The sequence below is a fragment of the Artemia sp. Qi Xiang Cuo genome, chromosome 20, assembly GCF_049724085.1.
Source record: "Artemia sp. Qi Xiang Cuo chromosome 20, ASM4972408v1, whole genome shotgun sequence".
In the NCBI taxonomy this organism is placed as follows: domain Eukaryota; kingdom Metazoa; phylum Arthropoda; class Branchiopoda; order Anostraca; family Artemiidae; genus Artemia; species Artemia sp. Qi Xiang Cuo.
The window spans coordinates 49145842-49154830 of record NC_142813.1 but is presented as its reverse complement, the minus strand read 5'-3'; positions in this window follow the sequence as shown (position 1 = coordinate 49154830).

Below are 8989 nucleotides of genomic sequence, written 5' to 3'. Positions count from 1 at the left end.
AGTTCTGGCACGTAGACAAGATACGCTTTATGATATTAGTAGAGGATCAGGCCTGTCTTCTTTTGACCTTCCGTTGAATGCCAATATCTGAAAGATGGTGATAGGGTTTATCACAGGGCAACGTGTTACCACAAGCACTAGCAAGAGGATTCCCCTCTTCATCAACTATTATTTTTATGTTGGCATTATCTTTTAGCGATATCATCTCTGGAGATCTCACTCTCTTATATCCCCCATGGTAAGAGTTGAATTTTTCGGTACTCCAAGGAAATTTAATCTCTTACTGTTGTGATAATGCACGCATACATTTCCCATGAGATCCCAACTAGTACTTGTTTCACAGTTCAAATATTTGTCTTTGTCACCATTCAACGCAACGATGAATTTATCATGTAGACAAACTTCTTTTGAATATTTGATCTTCACTTTTTTTGAAAATATGATGTAAGTGTTTACCTTCCAATGTACAAAAAATACTAATTGAAAATATCCTAAGTAGTAATATAAAACTAGGTAGTCTAGATGACCTGTCACAGAGTACCACTAAGGTCGCCCGCATAGAAAAAACATCCAAAAACCATGTTCATCAGTCCAAACAATTCATCAGTGCCAAAGATATTCACATATGATATTTTTAAAATGCAAGATGAAAATAGTATACATTTGATACCTGTGATTTTTTGTTCTAGAAAAATCATATTTGTAATGACATATTTATTTTATTTATTTTTTTTCCTTTTTTACTTATTTTGTTTTAGTTTTTCTACGATATTAAAATTCTATTCTTGGCGCTGTCAACAAACAGCCATAGAGTGCCACTGATAGAGCCCGAAAAATGTTTTGTCAAAAAAGTCTTACTAGAAACATTATTTGTCTATTAGTAAAAATCCCGACTAACATATCGATATCATTTTCAGTTCGTATTTAGAAAATAATAAATCTGAATTTTCATTTTGTTTTAGATATATTTCATGTCATTTTAAGATATAAAAATTTGAAAAATTTCTATGTTAAAAAAAGTTCAAAAAAGCTAAAAGAGTAAAAAAAGTACAAAAAGGGGGGACAAAAGTTGGGGGGAGGCATTGGGTCCCTCGGAGGTTATGTCATCGATGACTAAGGGTTGTCGTATCGTTGCCTAAAATTTATGCGAATTTTTGTAATAGCTCCAATAGTATATCCACTATGGGTGTCTGTGGCAAGGGCTGTAAGCTATGCAAGTTGAACATTATTTATAGATAGGGTTTGTTATTGGGAAAAGGGGGTATATTTCATTCTGGGTTTCCAAAAGCTTAGCTATTAAGGTGAAACTTTCAGAGAATCTTAAGGGGGACGTCAAACAAAATCAAAACACGCTATATGCAGGATGGGTGTCAAAAGATCTTATCAGCAATGTATAAGGAACCGCTGAGGGTAATACTTTGAAACTTTCAGGACATGTTGTGGGGTTATCTTCAAGAGTACTATTAGTCCAACCTGCCCTTTTGCCTTTTTAGATCCCCCCTCTAAGCTAATAGAAGTTTTGAAACTCCGTCAGCAATGAGAAGCTGCTGCAGCTCACCAAGCAGTCTTGGTTTTTGACCTAAGCAGCAGAGCGAACACTACGATGGTTCGGACACCTACTTCGTATGCCTCCACACATACTTGCGAAAACGATCCATTCCTTCGACCCTGTCAAAGCCGGTTTGAAGTGACCTCGCGGCCGACCGAAGAAACGATGGTGTTACAGCCTGTCCGAGTTCCTGACGATGGCAAATATTAGGTTGAGCGATGTGCAAACGCTTGCCATGGACCGAAGTGGATGGAGGAGGCAGATGTCACTCTCTACGCCGAGCAGTAAACGACAGGAGACGTAAGTCAAAAGTAAGTCAAGCCCCCCCCATGCCCATCATTCCCCTAAATACATCCAATCAAAATTTTGAAATAGCCATTTTGTTCAGCCTAGTTGATTTCCAGATAGAAAATAGGTTTTTGACGAGGACACTCCCCCAATACCCTCGGGGCAAGGGTTTTAAGTTATGCCCTGTGGGCATATAAGGTTTTTATTGAAAGCGTTGTCGTAGAAACTTCAAAAGGGCTCATTAAATTGGAAATTGAAAAGGCTAGTGCCTTTTTTATTAGTTGAAAGTAATTGGAGAGCGACTAATGCCCCTCTCACGCCTAACATTTTCCCAAAAACATTTAATCAAAGTTTAGAGATAGTCATTTTGTTCAACGTAGTTGAAAGTTCTGGAAATTATGTATTTAAGAATGACAAACCCCCCAGAGCCCCAAGGGCAAATTTTGTAAGTTCCGCCCTGGGGGGCATATAAGCGTTTTATAGATAGAGTTGTCGTAAAACTTAAAATGGGGTTCATTCAGTTGAAAATTGAGTGGGCTAGTGCCCTTTGTAATAGTCAAAAGAAATTGGAGGGTAACTAACCCCCCTCTCACGCCCGCTATTCCTCCAAATACATTCAATCAAAATTTTCAAATAGCCATTTTGCTCAACGTAGTAGAAAGTTCTGGAAATTAGGTCTTTGAGAATGAAACCTCTCCCCAGCCCTCAGGGCAAGGGTTGTAAGTTTTGCCCTGGGGGTATATAAGCGTTTTATTGAAAGTTTTGTCGTAGAAACCTCAAAAGGGCTCATTTTACTGGAAATTGAAAGGGCTAGGCCCATTTTTAATACTTGAAAGTGATTCGAGAGCGACTACTGCACCTCTCACGGCCACCATTTCCCCAAACAAATCCAATCAAAATTTTAAGATAGCCATTTTGTTTAACGTAGTTAAAAGTTCTGGAAATTCGGTCTGAAAGGATGACAACCACCCTAACAGACCTTAGGGTAAGGGTCGCAATTTATGCCCTGGGGGCATATAAGGTGTTTAAAAACAGCCTTGTCGTTTCAAAAAGGACTCATTCGATTGGAAATCGAAAGGCTTAGTGCTCTTTTTAATAGTCGAAAGTGACTGGAAGGCTTGACATTTTTATAGTAAAGATCGATGTGGGTATAATGTGTTATTTTTCGTTGTTGTTGTTGTTTAGACCAGGATACTTCGTATCGAAGGAGTTGTCATGGGAACTTCGAAAAGGGCTCATTCGATTGAAAATAGAAAGGGCCGATGCCCTTTTCAATAGTCGAAAGCAATTGGAGGGCAACTAATACCCCTACCACTCCCACCCTCCCACGCCCAACCTCCCACGTCCACCCTCCCATTTGCCCATTAAGTTTAAAAACTAAATGTTGCCTTAAGATTAAATCAAAATGCACTGTGTTAATGCTAATTCCCAATAAAGCATCTCATCAGTATCCCAAGAACGGCTGAGGGCATTATGTTCAAACTTTCGGGGCTACTTCTGCTCTTAAAATTTAACCAAATCAAAATAGCATAAGTTTATCCAAGCTATCAAAGAAAGTAAACAGATTTTTTTTGCGAATGGTATCAAGTTTTCCATTTCAGGCCAACGAGAGGAGGTATGAAATTAAATTAAACAGTACTATTTGTGTTCAGATTTTTAAAAGGGTGTATGTTGTTAAAAATGGCAGAAAATGTTTCTCCAGCTTACAAATAGCTGGCCAAAGTATAAAGTCTTCAAAAAACGAAAAGATTTAAAGTATTATTTTCTTTTTCCCTCAAAAGACTAAGTCAACATAAAACGAACAGAAATTAATTAAAAAACTTTTTCCACAAAATAAGTTTTTCCAAGAAGAATAAAGAACTCCATTAAACAAAAATGAGCAAAAATAAAATCAAATAATCTACCAAGCGTGAAACTACCACAAATCAGTATCGATAAATAAAGAAAACCCAAAACGAACAGAAATTACAATAATTAAATAAGTCAAACTCAAAAAGAGTAGAAATTAACATAAGATGGGCGCGAAACCCCTATGCCTTCCCAAGGCCAGAACAAAATTTACACTTTACTGAAAAAATACAAATGAATGTGTATTGTCAGTTTAATATACAGATACTGATATTTAGTAATCAAAATTTTAATATTATTTGATTTATTAAAGTTATACAAGTAAAAACATTTATATTTTTTTCAGTAAAGTGCAAATTTTGTTCTGGCCTTGGGAAGGCATAGGGGTTTTGCGGGGCGCCAATGAGCAAAATCTTGGGGGGGTGTGACCATAATTGACCAAATTAACATGTTGATCAGAGGCAAAGCTATAGCTTTGCCTATAGTAAAGGCCATACGGCTCCAATGTTTTATTATTTATTTATTTATTTATTATTTTTTTCCCAGAGGCACTTCATATGGAAGGAGTCGTCGTAAAAACTTCAAAGGGGGCTCATTCCATTGGAAATTGAGAGTTCTAGTGCCCTTTTTAAGGGTCAAAAGTGATTTGAAGGCGAGGAACACCCCTTCCACGCCAACCATTTCCCCAAACTCATTCAATAAAAATTTTGAGATAGTCATTTTGTTCTACGTAGTTGATTTTCAGATTGAAATTATGTTCTTGAGGAGGATACTCCCCCACAACCATCAGGGCAAGGGTTGTAAGTTATCCCCTGGTGGCGTATAAGCTTTTCATAGAAAGCTTTGTCGTAAAAGCGTAGAAAAGGGCTCATTCAATTGGAAATTCAAAAGGCTAGTGCCCTTTTTATAGTCGGAAGTGATTGGAGGGCAAATAACCCCCTCTCACACCCACCTTTCCCCCGAACACATCCAATCAACATTTTGAGATAGCCATTTTGTTCAACGTAGTTGAAAATTCTGAAAATTAGGTCTTTGAGGATGACAACTCCCCCCCCACAGCCCTCTGGGCAAGGGTTGTAACTTATGCCCTTGGGACATATAAGGTTTTTATAGAAAGTGTTGTCGCAGAAACTTCAAACTGGCTCATTTGATTGGAAATTTACATGGAAATTTTTGATTGGAAATTCCCTTTTTAATCATCAAAAGTGATTGGAAGGCAATTAACACCCCTTCCACAACCACTATTTCCCAAACACATCCAATCAAAATTTTGAGATAGCCAGTTTTTTCAACGTTGTTGAAAGTTCGGGAAATTATATCTTTGAGCATGACACTCCCAGAAAGGTCTTCAGGGCAAGGGTTATAAGTTATATCCTGAGGGCATATAGGGTTCTTATGGAAGGATTGCTCTTATAGACTTTAGAGAGGCTTCATTTGATTGGAAATTGAAAGCTCTAGTTCACTTTTTAAGTGTCAAAAGATATTGGAGGGTAACCAATCCCCCCCCCCCCTACGCCCTTTTTTCCCAAATGTATCCGATAAAAATTATGAGATAGCTATTTTGTTAAAAATAGTTCAAAGATCATATAAAAAAAACTCCAGTGCCAACACAACCCCCCAGGGCCTGGGGGCAGGCGTTAGTAGTTAAGCCCTGGGGGCATATATGGTTCTTATGGAGGGGATGCTAATATAAATATCAAAGAAGACAAATTTGACTTGAAATTGAAAGTTATAGTTCGCTTTTTAAGACTCAAAAGAGATTGGAGGGCACCTAGCCCCTCTCCTCCACACCTTTTTTTCTCAAACCCATCTGATAAGAACTTTGAAACAGTAATTAAAAAAAAAATAGTTCACACACCATATAACAAAAACTCCAGGGTCGACACAGCCCCTCAGGGCCCGAAGGCAGGCGTTGTAAGTTATGTCCTAGTGAAATATATGGTTCTTATCGACGGGATGCTCGTAAAACTTTAGAGAGGACTAATTAGATTGGACACTGAAATTTCAAGTTCAGTTTTCGAGAGTCAAAAGAGGTTGGAGGGCAACTAGCCCCCACGCCCATTTTTCCCGAATACGTCCGATAAAAGTTTTGAGATAGCCATTAAGGTAAAAAAAATTTAAAAGTTAGATAACAAAACTCGGGTGTTGACGCAACCCCCCTAGGGCCCAGGAGCAGGCGTTGTAAGTTATGCCTGGGGCATCTATGGTTCTTATGAAAAGGATATTCGTATAAACTTCAGAGAGGGCTCATTTGATTGGAAATTGAAAGTTCGAGTTCACTTTCTAATAGTCAAAAGAGATCCGAGGGCAACTAGCCCCCCACGCCTTCTTTCTCCAAACCCATCTGATGAAAATGTTGAGGTAGATATTTTGTTAAAAAAAAAATAGTTCAAAGGTTGGATAAAAAACTCCAGTGTACATACAATCCTCCAGGGCCCGGAAGAAGGTTTTCTAAGTTATGCCCTAAGGGCATGAATGGTTCTTATGAAAGGGATGCTCGTATAACCTTCATAGAGGGCTCATTTGATTCGAAATTGAAAGTTCTAGTTCACTTTTTAAGAGTCAAGAGAGATTGGAGGGCAACTACCCTCCCCGTGCCTTTTTTTTCCCATACCGTGTCCTTTTTTCCAAAATTTTGAGATAGCCAGTTTTTAAAAAATTGTTCAAAAATTAGATAACACAAACTCCGGTGTCAACACAACCCCCCCCCCAGGGCCCCGGGGGTAGGCATTGCAATTGTTGTCCTGGGGACGCGCATATGGTTCTTATGAAAGGAATGCTCGTATAAACTTCAGAGAGGGCTTATTTGATTGAAAATTGAAAGTTCTAGTTCTGATTTTAAGAGTAAAAAGATATCCAAGGGCAACTACTCCCCCGCCCACACACATCCTTTTTTCCCCAAGCCTATCCGACAAAATTTTTAAAATAGCAATTTGATTAAAAATAATTCAAAGGTCAGATAAGAAAAACTTCTGTGTCGACGCAACCCCCCATGGACCGGAGGCAGGGGTTGTACGTAATGCTCTGGGGGTATATATCGTTTTTATGGAAGGGATGCTTGTATAAATTTCAGAGAGGGTTCATTTCATTGGAAATTGAAAGTTGTCGTTCACTTTTTAAGAGTCAAGAAAGATTGGAGGGCAAGTAGCCCCACCACTCCACACCCTAAATGCATCAGATAAGAATTTTGAGCTATAAATTTGGTTAAAAATAACTCCGGTGTCGACACAGCCCCCAGGGCCCGAGGGTAGGCGTTGTATGTTATGCCCTGGGGACATATATGGTTGTTATGGAAAAGATGCTCGTGTAAACTTAATAGAGGAAACTGAAAGTTGTAATTCAATTTTTAAGAGTAAAAAGTGATCGGAGGGCAGCTATCCTCCCCCCACACTCCATTTATTTTTTGCCCAGGAGCACTCATCATAGGCAGCGCAATAGCGCTGCCTAAGTAAAGAAGGATGTTGGCACAATGTATTGTTTATTCTTTTTTCTTGGTCTTAGACCAGGGCACTTCGTATCGAAGGAGTTGTCGTAGAAATTTCGACAAGGGCTCATTCGATTGGAAATTGGAGTGGATAGTGCCCTTCTTTATAGTCGAAAGTTATTGGAGGGCAACTAGCCCCCCCCACGCCTATCATTCCTCCAAACAAATCCGATCAAAATTTCGAGACAGCCATTTTGTTCAGCGTAGTCAATTTCCAGATAGAAAATATGTTTTTGAGGAGGTCACTCCCCCAAAACCCTCAGGGCAAGGGTTTTAAGTTATGCCCTGGGGCATATAAGAACGAAGTTGGAACAATGTATTATTTAGTTTTTTTCCCTTTAGACCAGACACTTCGTATCGAAGAAGTTGTCGTAGAAACTTTGAAAAAAGCTCATTCAATTGAAAATCGGAGTGGCTTGTGCCGTTTTTAATAGTTTAAAGTGAATGGAAGGCAGCTAACATCCCCGCCACGCCCAGCATTTCCCGAAACATATCCAATTAAAATTTTGAGATAGCCTTTTTGTTCAGTGTAGTTGATTTCCTGATAGAAATTATGTTTTTGAACATGTCACTCCCCCACAGCCCTCAGGGCAAGGGTTGTAAGTTATGCCCTAGGGGCAAAGTTTAGAGCTAGCCATTTGTCGAAGCCAAATGTTGTCGTAGAAACTTAAAAAAGGCTCATTCGATTGGAGATTCAAAGGGCTAGTGCCCTTTTTAATTGCCGAAAGGTATTGGAGGGCAACTAACCCCCTTTCACGCCCACCATTTTTCATATACATCCAATCAAAATTTTAAGATGGCTATTCTGTTCAACGTAGTTGAAAGTTCTGGAAATTAGGTCTTTGAGGATGGAACCCCCGCAGCCTCAGGACAAGGGTTGCAAGTTATGCCCTGGGGGCATACAAGGTTTTTATAGAACACGTTGTCGTAGAAATTTCAAAAAAGGCTGATTCGATTGAAAATTGAAATAGCTAGTGCCCTTTTTAATAGTCGAAAGTGATTGGAAGGCAACTAACACCCCTTCAACGCCAACCATTTCCCCAAACTCATGCAATCAAAATTTTGAGATGGCCTCTTTGTTCCGCGCAGTTTAAAGTTCAGGAGATTATACCTTTGAGCAGGGCACTCCCCCCACAGTCTTCAGGGCAACAGTTATAAGTTATGCCTTGGAGGCACATACGTTTTTAATGAAATCTTTGTCGTAAAAACTTGAAAAAGAGCCCATTCGATTGGAAATTCAAAGGTCTAGTGCCCATTTTAATTGTCGAAAGTGATTTGAGGGCAACTAAACCCCCTATCACGCCCACCTTTTCCCCAAACACATCCAATAAAAATTTTGAGATCGCCATTTTGTTCAGTGTTGTTGATTTCCAGATATAAATTATGTTTTTAAGGAGGACATTCCCCCACAGCCCTCAGGGCAAGGGTTGTAAGTTATGCCCTGGGGGCATATAAGGTTTTTATAGAAAGCGTTGTCGTAGAAAGTTCAAAAAAGGCTCATTAGTAGTAATCAACATTATGCTTCTGAGCCTTGTATATACCTTTTCAAAGAGATTCAGAGCTCCCCCACATTCCGGGCCAACCAGATATGTTTCTAGGCCAACCAGACATGGTCTTATACTTTGAGGACTTGTCTTTCACTTTGATGAAGGACAAGTTGTTCTGACGCAATTTACCAGATTTCTAATTCACGGTATACATGTCTTTTAGAGTAAACTTCGCGAAAAGGTATTCCGTTTGCACAACTCTGATCTGATTGAATTGTCGCCCGACAATGAGATGTAATCACAGCTAAGCCTTTTGTTATTGCGAGAGGGTTA